Source organism: Semicossyphus pulcher, unplaced genomic scaffold (assembly GCF_022749685.1).
Source record: "Semicossyphus pulcher isolate SPU_LCO1_2020_fin unplaced genomic scaffold, fSemPul1.0.p SCAF_4, whole genome shotgun sequence".
NCBI classification, from domain to species: domain Eukaryota; kingdom Metazoa; phylum Chordata; class Actinopteri; order Labriformes; family Labridae; genus Semicossyphus; species Semicossyphus pulcher.
In genome coordinates this window covers 33,886,666-33,900,874 of record NW_027211715.1, presented here as the reverse complement: position 1 = coordinate 33,900,874, position 14,209 = coordinate 33,886,666, and positions in this window count along the sequence as shown.

Below are 14,209 nucleotides of genomic sequence, written 5' to 3'. Positions count from 1 at the left end.
GAGATCTGAAGTGGGTCGAGGTTCTGGGAGTAAATACGGCCCAAAATGTGCAGACATAACGCAAGGCTGGATCTTAAACACGTACATAGACACACATGCTCTAAACATGCTCTGGTTTGGTCCACAGCAGTTTTTCCAAATACAGATCTTATTGTTTCGTCTTACATTAAAGTTTTAGACGATAAAATGGTTTCCCAGTTCAGTGTGGGAGGACCTGACTGGTCTCTGACCCAGGACACAAACTGTGAGCCAGCCCTCACCTGTGGGCCGATCAGTGTTGGACCTCACTGAGGCTCTCGTGCCTGAATGGGAGAAAATACCTGCTCCAGGTTCAACATCCGGAGAGAAGACTCAAACTAGAGCGGAGGCTGTAAGAGCTTAATATTAATAAACAAGGCAGTTTTAAATAATTCAGTTTAAACTGACTTACTTCCAACTCCAACTCTCTTCCAACACCTCTCTTTCTTTAACATAAATGCTGTCTTTAAACAATCACTGTTTTTAAAGCTCTTCTTGTTCAGATTGTCTTAATGTGTCTTGTGTACAGTTTTGCGATGTTCATTAATGATAAGTTGATGTGTCTGCATCACTAATTTCTCCTCTGTAGATCAATAAAGGATTATCTTATCTCATAATATCTTCCACCAAAGGATAAGGACCAAGTACAATGAACTGGTCACTACTGGTCGCACGCAGGGCTGGAGATGTAAATGTCTGCCCATCGAGGCTGCAGAGGCTTTGTGGGGCACTCACTCCACATATCCTTCAGCATGCCGGGCACCAGAGGACTGACGAGGAGTAGGGCCATCAAGAACACCACAGAAGCAGCGGGAAAAAGCCTGAAGGTGGCTCTGGATCCAGAGAGGAGGCCCATGGGGAATAGTGAGCGCTACATGAACACAAGCCACCGGGTCACCTGGGCGAGGGTGTCTGATGTTCGAGAGACCTGAAACACCCGATGACCCCAGGATACTGAAGATGTGTTCAGAGGATGTTTGTTTTATAATACTTTTACTTTTGGTACATTTTCATGCTCACACTTCTGTACTTTTACTTCAGTAACATTTTCTTAGCTTGCATTTCTACTCTGTTGTATTGGTACGTCCACTTCAGTAAAAGAGTTCCTCCTTTAACAGTCTGTATCCAACATTTATCTCTGCACAACATGCACAAATAACTGATGCATGCAAAACAAATAACAGATTTAAATGTATATTTTTCTACAATCTAAACACTGAGATTCAAATCTAAGAAAGTAAATAAATAATCTAGCCTGTGTGATCAGCTGCTGCTGTCACCCCCCTGGTGGACGTGAGGGGCATAACACCAAACAAACTCACTGATTCCTTTGTCTCCACTGATTGGACACCTGACACCCACCTGCTCAGAAACCAGGAAGTAGTTCCAAACTTTTAGCCACCTCACACCTTTAAACTTGTTTTATTTGAGTTAAATTGAACCAAAGGGGGAAACTGAGCACAGTCAGGGGACGGTCGTGCATCATTCAGGATTGTAAGCACCATCCTGAGTCTGATTCTTCTGGGATCCACCTGTTGGATTAAATGCTACAAAGGAATCAAAGAGATGTTCACAGAAAGGTAAGAGAGTTTCTTTGAACATGAGTGTGAAGTTTTACCCCGATTTGTTGCTGTGCTCTGAGTTTTTGTTCTGCTCTGCTGGTGGTGAAGTGATGACACTTCAGATGTTTGGAGGTTTGCTTTGTCCTTAGATGTTTGATTTATGAAAAGGGACATATTTTCTTTTCTTCATGTCTTCTCTCTTAATTCCTTTGAGACTTTCTTTCAGTAAACGCTTGTAAAATGACTTGAATGTAACTTAATTACAGTCATACATTTTCCAGCAGCCTCTGAGGTCCTGCTTCAGATGTTTTCATCAAAAGTATTTTTCTTTTTGTTGCTTACAGCTACTTTTTCCCAAGTGCTCCTAACAAAGAGAGTTTTTAATTTCAAATGCCCTCCTGTCTTTAGTAAAGAGAATATTGAAGGTAGTGGCACGAGGAGATTAGCTGTCACCGAGTGAAGTCCTGTTTCATCTGCAGGAGGCTGCAGCTCTCCGGATGAGCCACCTGGTGATGCTTTAAAAGGCCAAATTCTCCACAGTTTATATGCAGATAAGATTCCCTGTGTGGCCTCATGTCAGTGAAGATCATGAATTGATCATGCGTGGCAAAATGCAACGCAGCTTCGTATCAAAGTCAGTATATGGAGTTTCATCACTGCTGCACGGTGCGTGATTTTATAGCGTAATGTTTTCATGTAAAGGCAGATGAGGAGCTGTCGCGCTGTTAACCAGTGTTTGCTCAGTTTCATCTGAAGCCTCTGTGCGGTGTGTTTCATGTTCCTCATCCCAACTTGTCACATACAGCATCTTGCTCAGCTGCTGTACGCTCCAAAAGACGTGTGACTGTCTTTGTACGGCTTGAGCCTCACTTTGGCACAGCACGTCTCAGCCGTCAAGTTAGTTACAGAAAAAACGTCTGGTTAGACTTTCAGAATAAAGCAATCAAGTTAGCGATAAAAAAGTAACATACAGTGAGATTTTAAAATAATGCTTGCTGGCAAACAGTTCACATTTTATCACCTTTTTAAGGTGCAAAAATCCTGCAGTAATACTCAAGACGGTTCCAGTTCGGTTTAAGTTTAGGCATCAAAAGTATGTTATGTTATGTTTAGGAAAATGATCAAGGATTGGTTTTAAATAAATACTCAAAGAGGGGTATTCTGCTGTTTCACATTTTAACACATATATATTATTGTACGTATATTAATGTTGATGTTCAGACTAAACGTGGGTGAAGCTTCAAATCTGTAGGTAAAAGTATGTTGGAGTAATGATTACTCCAACATACTCAGTAATCCCAGGCTTCTCGGCTCCTCTGCAGGCTGCTGTGAACGCAGCCTCAGCAGACTTCGGAGAGCTGGCCAATCAGAAGAAAGTGGGCTTGTAGGGGCGGGGTTTCTTAAAGGGACAGAGCTGACTGAGTCGTTTCGGACAGTGGCTGTATGAGAGCCTGCACAGAGCACCAGGGTGAGAAAAACGTGTTACGTTACAAATGTACGATAGATGACGTAAATAATCTTCAATTAAAAATGTCAATATTGACGTTAATTGCACTGAAGTCTCCCGACTGAAAGTCTGGGTTTGACGTGATTTTTTTTTTTTAATTCTACCTTTTTTTTCTTTTAATGCTAATTACGACCACTAGAGGTCACTGCCTAACTACAAACATTAATGGGTTGTAATAAGGTGTTGCATAGACGACCATTACGGTTGTATTGTTGGTGCGGAGAGTTTTGTGTTCCCACAGATGCGTTACCGTAGTTTTGTTAATGTTTGATTAAATAAATGTATAATACACGATATCATACTTTCCGTCGTAAAAGCTTTCTTTACTTGATTAAAGAATATTTGAGAGGAAACACTTTAAACAAATATTGTTTCTTGTTTTACAACATTTACGCCGCGTCTTGCAACATGAATGTGCTGTTTGAGGATGTTGAAATCTGCTCAGTTCTGCAAACTGCATCAGATGAGAAACTCTTTAAATCTACTCCCAGCTTCACTCCAACGTTGGCCCAGATTCAGTTACATCACTTGCTTTGAGAGCTTTCCAGTATATGTATAGTAACACACCTGTGTGCTGTACAGGTGTGCAGAGAGGTTTAGTTTGCTCCATGCTGGCTGCACTTGCAGACCATGAAGACACCGACTCTGGCATGTCAGAAATGTGTGTTTGGATGTCAGCTCATGCGAAGTTTCCTCCCTCTTGCCATCAGCAGATTATACAGAATACTTGATTTGCTTTTCCGAGCGCCACTCGCGGGGATTTGGTAATACTGTCAAAAAAAAGATGTGAGGAGAAGTTGAGAGGAGAGATGGCGAGAGATAGCAGGAAGGAGACGCGCTTTGATCAACAGGAGATCTCTCTGGCTGTTTGGCAGCTGCAGCTCGCTCTCCTGAAACACGATTCTCTCTCTGCGTCTCTGTGTCCTTTAAAGTTTACAGCTCCATACATTCACATTTAAAATCTGCTAACGTTCAAATAAAGAAGAATAGTAAGTGAGCAAACCTTCTCAGCATGACTCTCCTTTCACTTTGGACTCTGTAAGTGACAGGCAGCAGTGCGACAGAGCATCATGGGACTGAGCTGGCAGATAAATATTCATCTCGTATGTACTCTGAGCCAGAGCGGGCCGTCCGCCATTAGCCTGCCGCTGTTCAGAGTCACTCTTTGATGATGAGCAGTGGATTCTGGACGGGTTACTCCAACAGTTCAGTTCACTCAGAGGTTATAGAGGAGATATTTGGATTAAATGAGATGTGAAACAGTTCTCCGTCTCTCTGCTGCAGCCCACACACTGAGAGCAGCTTCCACTAAAGCATGGGGCACCAAGAGGCTGTAGAGGAGGAGGGCTGCCCTGTAAAAGTGTGCGAGTCAAATTCAAAAAGGCTGAGAGTCGACTCGTATCTCGTCAGTGGGAATGCCCTCTTGGTTTGGTTTTGTCTAAGCTGCTTTCTGTACAAAGAGCATGCAGAAGCAACAGCACAGCTTAAATTTGAGCATCAAAATGATTCTGTTTTCACAAAGTTTTAACTGTGAGCTGAACAATCCGCAGAGGTCTCCCCCTCTCCAAAACATTTGGGTTTAACACGTAAAAAACTGACATATTTATCAGTTACAGGTTAGAAATCGAGATGTTTTCTTAGTCAGACAGGACGTCAGGAGAGGCTGCGAGCTGAGCTGCTGCTAGCTCGCTAATAGGTTTGGATTCCTTCAGAGTTCATTAAAGGTTTTACCGAGAGCTGACTTATCTACAGAGGTTTCCACGACTACAAAACATAAAGACGCACTCATTAAAACCAGTAAAAAGACGGAACAGAGCAGTGAAATCTATTATTGGAGTGGTCTGAAACCAAAATAAGATGATTTTTCTGTAAATTAATTGCAATTGACCGGTTGGAAGGATGCTGAAATAATGACTTTGTGATGCTGACTTGTAAAAGTCTGAATTTCTGCTTCGTCAGGTCTGTCTGCAAGGTGAGACAAGCGAACAGATTATAAAATGCTTGTTTTTTGAATGGAGTTTGGTTTGACAGTTTCTGATCCAAAATCAGAGGAAGTGCAAAGCTGAAGGTTTTAATGAAAGAGCGTCACAGAAACGAGTCAGAGACAATTATCTTTGCTTTTGTTCTTTTCTCTGAAACTTCTGCTTTAAGAGCTGTGAGCCTGACCCGCCCAACATGTTTAAACCAGACTGTATAAAAAGATGGCCGACACGACAGCTCCCTGAAAGTGAAGCTAAACCCTCTCTGTCGCCCCCTGCTGACTGGATGCAGTATAGCTCTTAAAGCCCGCCTCCTCCATGTTAACAGATGGGACATGGGTCAAACTATAAAATCAATACACGTCACACATGGTGTCTTTATAGTTAGTTCTTATCGTGCTGATTTATGTCCAAGTGTTCATTCTTACTTTTAATTAGTTATTTGATGCTGTAAAAAGGGGGTGTACAATGAGAAGAGGTGGAGACGCGTCAGCCATCTTTATATACAGTCAGTAGTTGAAACTCACAATAAAGCTCTGTGAGGCTCAGGTGAGCTGCAGGTTCCTCAGCTCTGGCATGCAGCCTTGGTCCCTTTCATGATGCAAAGCAGGCGAATAGACGTTTTAACTTTCATTGTCACTGAATGTTTATCTGATCAGCAGAGTGCAGGTATAAGAGCTAAACATTCTGCTGCACGTAAAAGTCAGCATTTTCCTTCCATAGATTTTTGTCGGGAGAGCACACTTCTGAAGATGATTAAAATGTCCTCACACACTTAACACAGCAAATGTGTAGATTGAGGGCATGTGGGGGAGGCTGGAGCTCTGCAGTGCCAGCGTGGAGGCAGGGAGATTGAGGTCACGCTCGTCGATACTTCTGTGTGTGTGTGTGTGTGTGTGTGTGTGTGTGTGTGTAGGTGTTGTTCTGCTAGGTGCCCGGCTGTGCAGACTGCAGCGCTGATGGGCTGAACTCCATCTCTGAGTTCACGAGTGTTTGTTTGCTCTCCGGTCAGCCGGGCTGTGATGATGTGAGATATGCCGTCCTTGTATCTCACTTCTTCTTTGAAATGCTCCACCACAAAGCAGCACACAGATAAAAAATCAGCTTTATTATTTAATACTATGGCTCACATACACAGTGAGGTAAAGCCTGAGTTGTACTGAGCAGCACTTCAGCGGTAGAAGCAATTATTAATGTTACATCACAAGGCCACGAGGCATGTTCTCAGCTCGTCTTTGCATCTTGTTATGAGCAGAAGTCTTTAGTCATTTAATGTTAAACTCGTTATATAACTTGTGCTGCTGTACGTCCTCGCCCTGTGCTGCCGGACGTCAGCCGCTCTGCTGTCCACGCTCTGTCTGCCGTCCTTGTTTGTTCCCCACAGGCACAAACGCAGCGAAGGATTCCAGTAAATACTGCAAATAATGAAAATGAGTTTGCCCTGCAGCGAGGTCTGAGGCGAGAACACATCCCTGCCCAGACACTTCCTGCTCGGAGCATCATTTTTAATGCAGCATTTCAAAGTTAGATTTATGGTGCAGCTTGTTTATTTTCTGTGGATGGCACCGCTGAATTCACTTTGAACAAACATAAAGCAACAGTACTGTAATTTACCATGTGCTTTAAAGCAACAGATGCTTGAGTCCAGGTGGAAATAAGTTTCACTTTAAGCAGTTAGAAACTCTGCAAAACATGCAAAGACATGATCTAAAGTCCAGCCTGGGGTCTATGAAGCTGTGATTTCCACCTCAAAAACTGTCCTTAACTCATTATTAACTACTGACCTGAAGAGTTTATCTTGTTGTATGTCGTATCTCTGGTTCAGAAAGTTGGCGAGGTCAAAACTGATATGAGGAGAGTGGAGGTTTTTCACAACGGATGCCTCAGACGATTATGCCAACCACAAACTGTACAAGCAGACAGGTAGCCGGAGTGTCACCGAGGAAATCGCACACATCTGAGATGGCTAGGCCATGTGGACACCACCAGGCAAAAGAAAACCCGGAAGGCCCAAATCCACCTGGTGCAGAACTGTGACACAGGAGCTGGAAAAAATGAACCTGTCATGGGCAGAGGCCCAACATGCTGCCAACGACCGAGTGCAATGGAGAGAGCTCACTGAAGCTTTATGTCCCATAGGGGATGAAGAGGAGTGAGGATGTAGTATCTCTGTAATCCTTAACCATTAAAACATAGGGGCAGACATCCCCTTTCCCCTGTTATCATGTTTAGTTCAGGAGATACGTTGCAAAAAATATCGTACATTTGGCTTTTTTTGGCATTATTGATCGTACATCGTACAGAGGGCAAAAATATCGTACAAATACGATAGTTATCGTTAATCTGGCAACACTGTGGTTGGCTCAAAACCGATGACAAATAACAAGAGGAAACGAGGAGTTAGTTCAAAGAATGATCAATTTATTTTAATCAAACACAAATGATGAACTTAACCTACATTATGAAGTGTGTAAAGCAGTAAATCAGTGGGGTTAGTTTGTATGCATGAGTGAATGAGCTTAAAGAGCGTGGCTTATAAGGAGCAGTCACTCTAACTCCCGTCGAAGAGGAAGTGAAGGGTCTTTTTTCTCGGATTGGGAACGCCGGGCCAAGGTGTTAGTAGAAGAAGAAGGACGCCAGCTGTGAGAATATGTGTCCAACTAAAATGTAGTTAAAATATCGTCATGTCGAGGCGGGAGAGGAAGAACAATGGTGAGCTAAGTCCTTCCTCCTCTCCATCCTGTGTTTTAGAGACAGCTGTGAAATGAAGGTGTTAATTATTCATGGGGTTATATGTATATATTTAAACTGCAGGAACGGAGACAAGCATCCATTATTCAGCACGCCCGGGCTTCTTATGAGATTAATCATTATTAAGTGAGACTGTGTGGGTGGCAGAGTGGACACAGGACGACGACTGTTAACATCCGTGTGTGTGTGTGTGTGTGTGTGTGTGTGTGCTGCGTTCAGAACCATAAATCACCCAAGTTGATCTCCAGTGAGTGTGTGTGTGTGAAATTGCATTTTACTACTGTTTAATTATTGCAGAGTTTCACCATTAACATTCAGAGCACGAGAGAGAGTGTGTTTGTGTTTTATATGAGATATATGAGGCGCATGTTTACACGTGGGAGTCTTTTGTGCTTATTTAGAATTATAATAGGCGAATAGAGAAGTGCGTGTGCGTGTGCGTGTGTGTGTGTGTGTTTGTGTGTGTGTGTGTGTGTGTGTGTGTGTGTGTGTGGAACCAGCTGGGCAGTCAGATTACCTACAATCATGACCTCAGTCCAGTAATCAATACTTCCTCTTACCATGCGAGTCACACCTTACTACCTCCTTACTGTGTGTGTTTCCACAAGTCCATAGAAATGCTAAATTAGATCCTGTATGTGTGTGTGTGTGTGTGTGTGTGTGTGTTTGTGTGTGCACAAGACTGCATCAACAAATGGATATTCCTGATTGGGCCTTTTATTCAGCCGTGCAGAGCAGTAATCAATTTACTGAGTTTCTAATGCACGAGGTACAGAAGTACGAGCAGGCTGTACGTGTTTTTCAAAATAAAACTTGGTGTGCTTTTTTCTTAACTACTTTTATGGAGTGTTTTTGTGCAAGAACAACAACCATGCACATTTTTAAGCTCTTATGCACGCCAGGCAAAGCAAAGCAAGAGTAAGCCTGTTGAGCTCCTCAGAAAAGCCCTTAGCATGACGGCTAACCATTAGCATACTTCAGAGTCATAGCCTATGAGCGTATGTGGATCGTAAGATCGACAGACGGGTTGATGCAGCGTCAGCAGCAATGGGGCCGGTGTACCAAACCGTTGTGAGCTGACAGAAGACTTTCAATTCACCAGATGATCAACACCTCAACCCTCACCAGCAGCTCTGGCTCAGCGGTAGAGTCGGTCGTCTCTAAATCAGAAGGTTGAGGGTTCACCTGTTGGAGTGAACCCCGAGTTGCTCCGTAAGGCACAGCCATCAGTGCGTGAATGGGTGAATGTGACATGTTGTGTAAAAGTGCTTTGAGTGGTCAGAAGACTAGAAAAGCTCTATATAAGTACAGTCAGTTTACCATTTACCTGTGGTCATGAGCTTTGGGTAGTGGGCAAAAGAACGTGGTCCCAGATACACAAGTTCAGATATCCAGAGAGAGCTCGGAGTAGAGCCGCGACTCCTTTGCATTGAAAGGAGCAAGTAGAGGTGGTTCAGATATCTGATTAGGATGCCTCCTGGGTGCCTCCCTTTGGAGGATTTCTGGGTACATCCCAACCAGGAGGAGACCCCGGGGCAGACTCAGAGCTTGCTGGATGGATTATATATCTCCGACTGGCCAGGGAACACCTCGGGATCCCCCAGGAGGAGCTGGAAAACATTGCTAGGGACGTCTGGACTAACTTGCTTAGCTTCCTGCCACCTGGACCTGACCCCTATAAAGTTAACATTTAATTTGGACAGATAAAAATTGGATAGAAAGCCGATATGTGCATGTAAGGTGTCATGAAAGGTGTAATGTGCTATTAAGACCAAAAACCTAGTTTTGTGCAGGGCTGTGTGCATCTTCCTGTAATGTCGGACGTGTTAACACAGGACTCGATGGAGATTGACTCACTTTAGGAGCCAGCCTCAAGTGGCCACTCGAGGAACTGCAGTTTCTGGTCACAGGTTGCAGCTTAATTCAAATTTCAGCACCTTTCCTTCTTGTGATTTCATTGCTTTGGCTGTTGTATGATGAAGTTTTGTCACGTGCAGCACGCTGTATAAACTGCAGTACTTCTAATACACTCAGTCATTGTCTGCAGGACTGAGGGGACGTTCACCTTGAGTGCTGAGCCAAGGCCACCTTCATCAGAGGTCCACGTGGGGATTTGATTTGCAAAAAAATCTATGCAGTCAGCTTTTGGACGGGCCGATCAATCAGTCAATTGATCAGGTCTCCTATCAGATAATCAATGAATCACTGTGTGAACCTCAGACCTTTTTATGGAGTCATGTGTATAATGAAGGATGGGATTCATTGACATCTCTCTTCTCTGAGTGACCACAGACGTCACTAATAAACTCCTGATTTCACAGTAAAATGATCGACTTCATTTAAAATGTAAATAGATTTCTGAAGACACTTTAGCTCCCCGTCTCGCTCGTGTTGAGGCTGAGCGACTCTCGTCCCTCGGAGCAACAGTTACTCAACGTGTGATAAAATATTCTGGATAATTTTCTGCCTTCATAATGAATTCAGAGTAATTGTTCCTCTAAGGGGAAACCTGTCAAGCTGATTTGGCTTATTTATGCTGAAAACCATCAAAGAGTGAATGAACTTTTGTTAATTTGGAGATGTGGATAGTACGAGCAGTGAAGTGATGTCTGAGGGATTTGAAGGCAGAGTTCTTAAACTTCTACAGGCTGCAGAGAGACTCGCTCACAGCAGCCAGGTTTATTAAGCTGGCTGTTATTACTCAGGTCATGTACCCAGCTGAGAGAAATCTCTCTGGAGCTGCACCGAGTGAATAAAAACAGACGAAAAATACATGCAGTATTCATGTTCGCTGTTTCTGGGGCAGGTTACATTCTGGTGCACTCCTGCTCATTATGTCTGTCCTTGTATTTGAATTAATTAGAAAGTGCAGCAACAATTACATCCTGTGACTACAACTAAAACCATTAGTACGTTAATGTATTGGTTAACTAAAAGCAGACTTCAAACTTCTTCTTTTAAAGTCCTTTCATTGAACTAAAATGCTAATTTTCTGCTTCCAGCTGCACGAGTGTGAAGACATGCAACTTACAGATGTCACAAAGAGCTCTGACAACTTATAACAGCTTTTTATATTTTTACTATATTCTGTCCGCATTGAGTCCCGTTATTGCATCCCATCACTTGACACTGGCCGTCTGTGTATAATAAGGAGGATTTTACGTGCATTTTGTCAACAACACGTTCAAACTAGGCCCCTCCTCCTGGTCTCTTCGTCACCAGAAGCTCACTCTCTCTCGCGCGCGAGAACACGCCCACCCTGCCAAGCTAAAACCGACAACATCACGTTACCTTTGTGCTAGCATGCAAATTGCTGTTTACTGTTGCGCTAGCATGCTAACTGCTGGTTACCTTTGCGCTAGCATGCTAACTGCTGGTTACCTTTGCGCTAGCATGCGAAACGCCTGTTACCTTTGTGCTAGCATGCTAACTGCCGGTTACCTTTGCGCTAGCATGCTAAGCGCCTGTTACCTTTGTGCTAGCATGCTAACTGCCGGTTACCTTTGCGCTAGCATGCTAACTATCGGTTAGCTTGTCCTGCCTGGTTGGAGGCACCTACCTGTCCAACAGAAAGAAGGCTCTCTCACCATGTTCGCCGGTCTGAATGGGGCCCAGTTGCTCATTTGAACCACTCCCACACTCACCTGTACGCTGTGATTGGCTCAGGGAACCACGACAGCACCCTTCCTGAAAACATTGCGTGCAAAGCAAAACAGCAGAATAGATGCAGAGGGAAGGGTCTCACAAGGTTCTGCACACACACACACACACACTCACACACTCACACACACATGTAAAGAGGCCAGAATTCACGGTGAAAATGAATTGTGATGAGTCCCACTGATCTCTGACAGCAATAGCAACGTCTCTTCCTGCAGTAAAAGTCACAGGCATGGAGAGTGAAGTAGGTCAACACTTCCGGTATGCTTTTTCAAAGTAAAAGTCCGATCTGGAATTCTGACTCCCCTCGTTTGTACACAATGCTTTTACTTTGAAGTGTTTCCCGGGCTGTTGTTGTTGTTTTTTTGTTTTTTTTAATTTTATTTGGCTCTGAAAGTACCGTCAGCCAGTCAGCCAGCCAGTCAGTCAGTCACATACAGAGGCATGTGTAGGGCTGACTCCGGCGGTCAGCCACAAAGTGTGCTTCTGCAGCGTGCTGTTGATCTGCTCGTCTGTCACCAACCCGTCTGCAGCCATCACAGACATTAAAGTAGATCTACAGACACAATCTTCCTGGTGGTCCGTTTGCGTTTGTAGTTCATATACAGACATCAGGATTCTGTTTCATAACCAGATAAAAACTCTCCAGGGAAATAGTTTGTTTACATCTGAATATTTAAAGCTGCTATAAGCTGCGTGCTCCAGACGTCTGCAGAAAACTTTCCGTCACATATTATCCTCGTTTGTACTTTTGAAGCAAGAAATATATTGATGTTTGATCAGTGAAAATTAGATGCAATACAGCTATACTACTGGCAATGTTATCTGCAGTATAGCCAACAGTATGAACGTAGTGCTTATGTGGAGCTAGTGCTGTTTGTACCCCGGGTGGCTGTAGAGGAAATGTCAGGGGGTTATTCTAACTTCAGGGTTTCATCTACTGAAGAAGAAAGGTCTTTATAGACGAGCAGTAAGAATAGTGTCTCCACTTCCTCCGTGTTACATCATCACCTAATCATAGATACCAAGCTCTGCTAAAAGAAAGGTGAGGGGGGATCTCAGAACCATCCGCTGCCCCCCGACGGTAATATATCCTCTGGGAGCAATGGATAACTCTTCAGGGCTTCCGGTTTAGTCAGCGATTAAATGACCTCAAACCGAGACTTCCTTTTCTGAGCGCTGCGTTGTTTACAGTCCAGCTAGCAACTTAAGGAGTGAGGATGGAGTTGGAGTTGAGAGACGACGTTTAAGAGCGGATTGTTAGCTGCACTTGCATGCAGATGTCTGTTTATAGAGGTTAATATAAATATAAATGGTTGTCAGATGACCGCAGATGGGAGCCAGGGTGGTATTTTAGCAGATTGTGTTCCACCCCTTTGTTTCCTGCATTCAACCAAAGCCTGCTGATTGGTCAGTGCTACTCTTACTACCAACGGAAACCAGAACACTTCAAACACACCAGAGTCCGGTCCTGCATGTGCAGAGCAATACGAAAAGCAGCGTGTGTTTGGAGGAAGGTTTTCTGCTTGGGTGGTTTGAAGAGTTTCCGTGACAGTTTTGCTGTTTGCGTCTCTTTTGGACTCCTTTATAACCTGAACTCCACTCTGTCAGTAAACCTCTCTGCCTGTCAAACACACGGGGGCTGACTGTTTGATCCTGAGAAGATGCACAGAACTTGTTGACATATTATCCTGCTAACTGTGTGTATCTGCAGGTGTTTTTCTTCCAGAGGGCAGATCAGGTTATTGACACCAGAAGAACTTCAGATTTTTCTGAACTTAAACATGAAAAAAATGAAGTTTAGCCGACTAGATGTGTAGTTCTGCAGAGCTAACGGTATTCTATGATTGCATGTGATGGACGAGTAGCTTTCCTTACGCTACAGTGTTCAGAGGAAATGCAGCCATCATACAAACAAAGAAGCCCTCCTTCTCTGTGTGTGTAAAGCTCAGCGCCTGCGTTTCACAGGTCTGTGTATACGTGTGTGTGCTCCTGCTTGCCTGCAGTGTGTCTTCATGACAGCACTGTGCCCTGACTCTGGCTGAGAGTGTGTGTTGTGAACGAGACGCAGCAGGATGTTTAGACAGGGTGAGAAACTGCAGGTGATGCTCTCAGGTCGGCACGGCAACAGTAGCAAGAGACGGACGGGGGTGACAAACTGAGATGAAGTTAACTCGTCCTTCAGCTGATCACACTGTAAAAACAATACGAGAGGAGGTTAAATTAACACACACACACACACACACACACACACACACACACACACACACACTGATGGGGTCATGTGATCCGTCCTTTCTGCCATCATTGGATCAATCGGCAAGCAGAGGTCAATTACTCGACACCTTTCATGATGGTCACAGAACTATTACAGCCTCCTCATTTCTGAAGCCAGTGACGGATGATCCCCAGAGTGTGTGTGTGTGTGTGTGTGTGTGTGTGTGTGCGTGTGGAGAGATTTCATTTCATTATCTTGTAACCTTTGCCTCCTTCCCTCCCTCTCCTCTTTGTGTGTGAACAGTAGGTGCCAGTTTAATTAATCCGCAGTGTAACTGTAATGTATCACTGTCACACAGAGTCCTGCGTGGGTCCAAACCCGAACACCAGACCTGCATCCAGCCCGTTAGTCTGAGATCCATCACCTGACCTGTAAGAGCATCAGCATCCAAAAGGGTCAGAGGTCAGGCGAAAGTGAGCGAGGCTGTAGTCGTTCAAAGGCGCATGATCTCCAG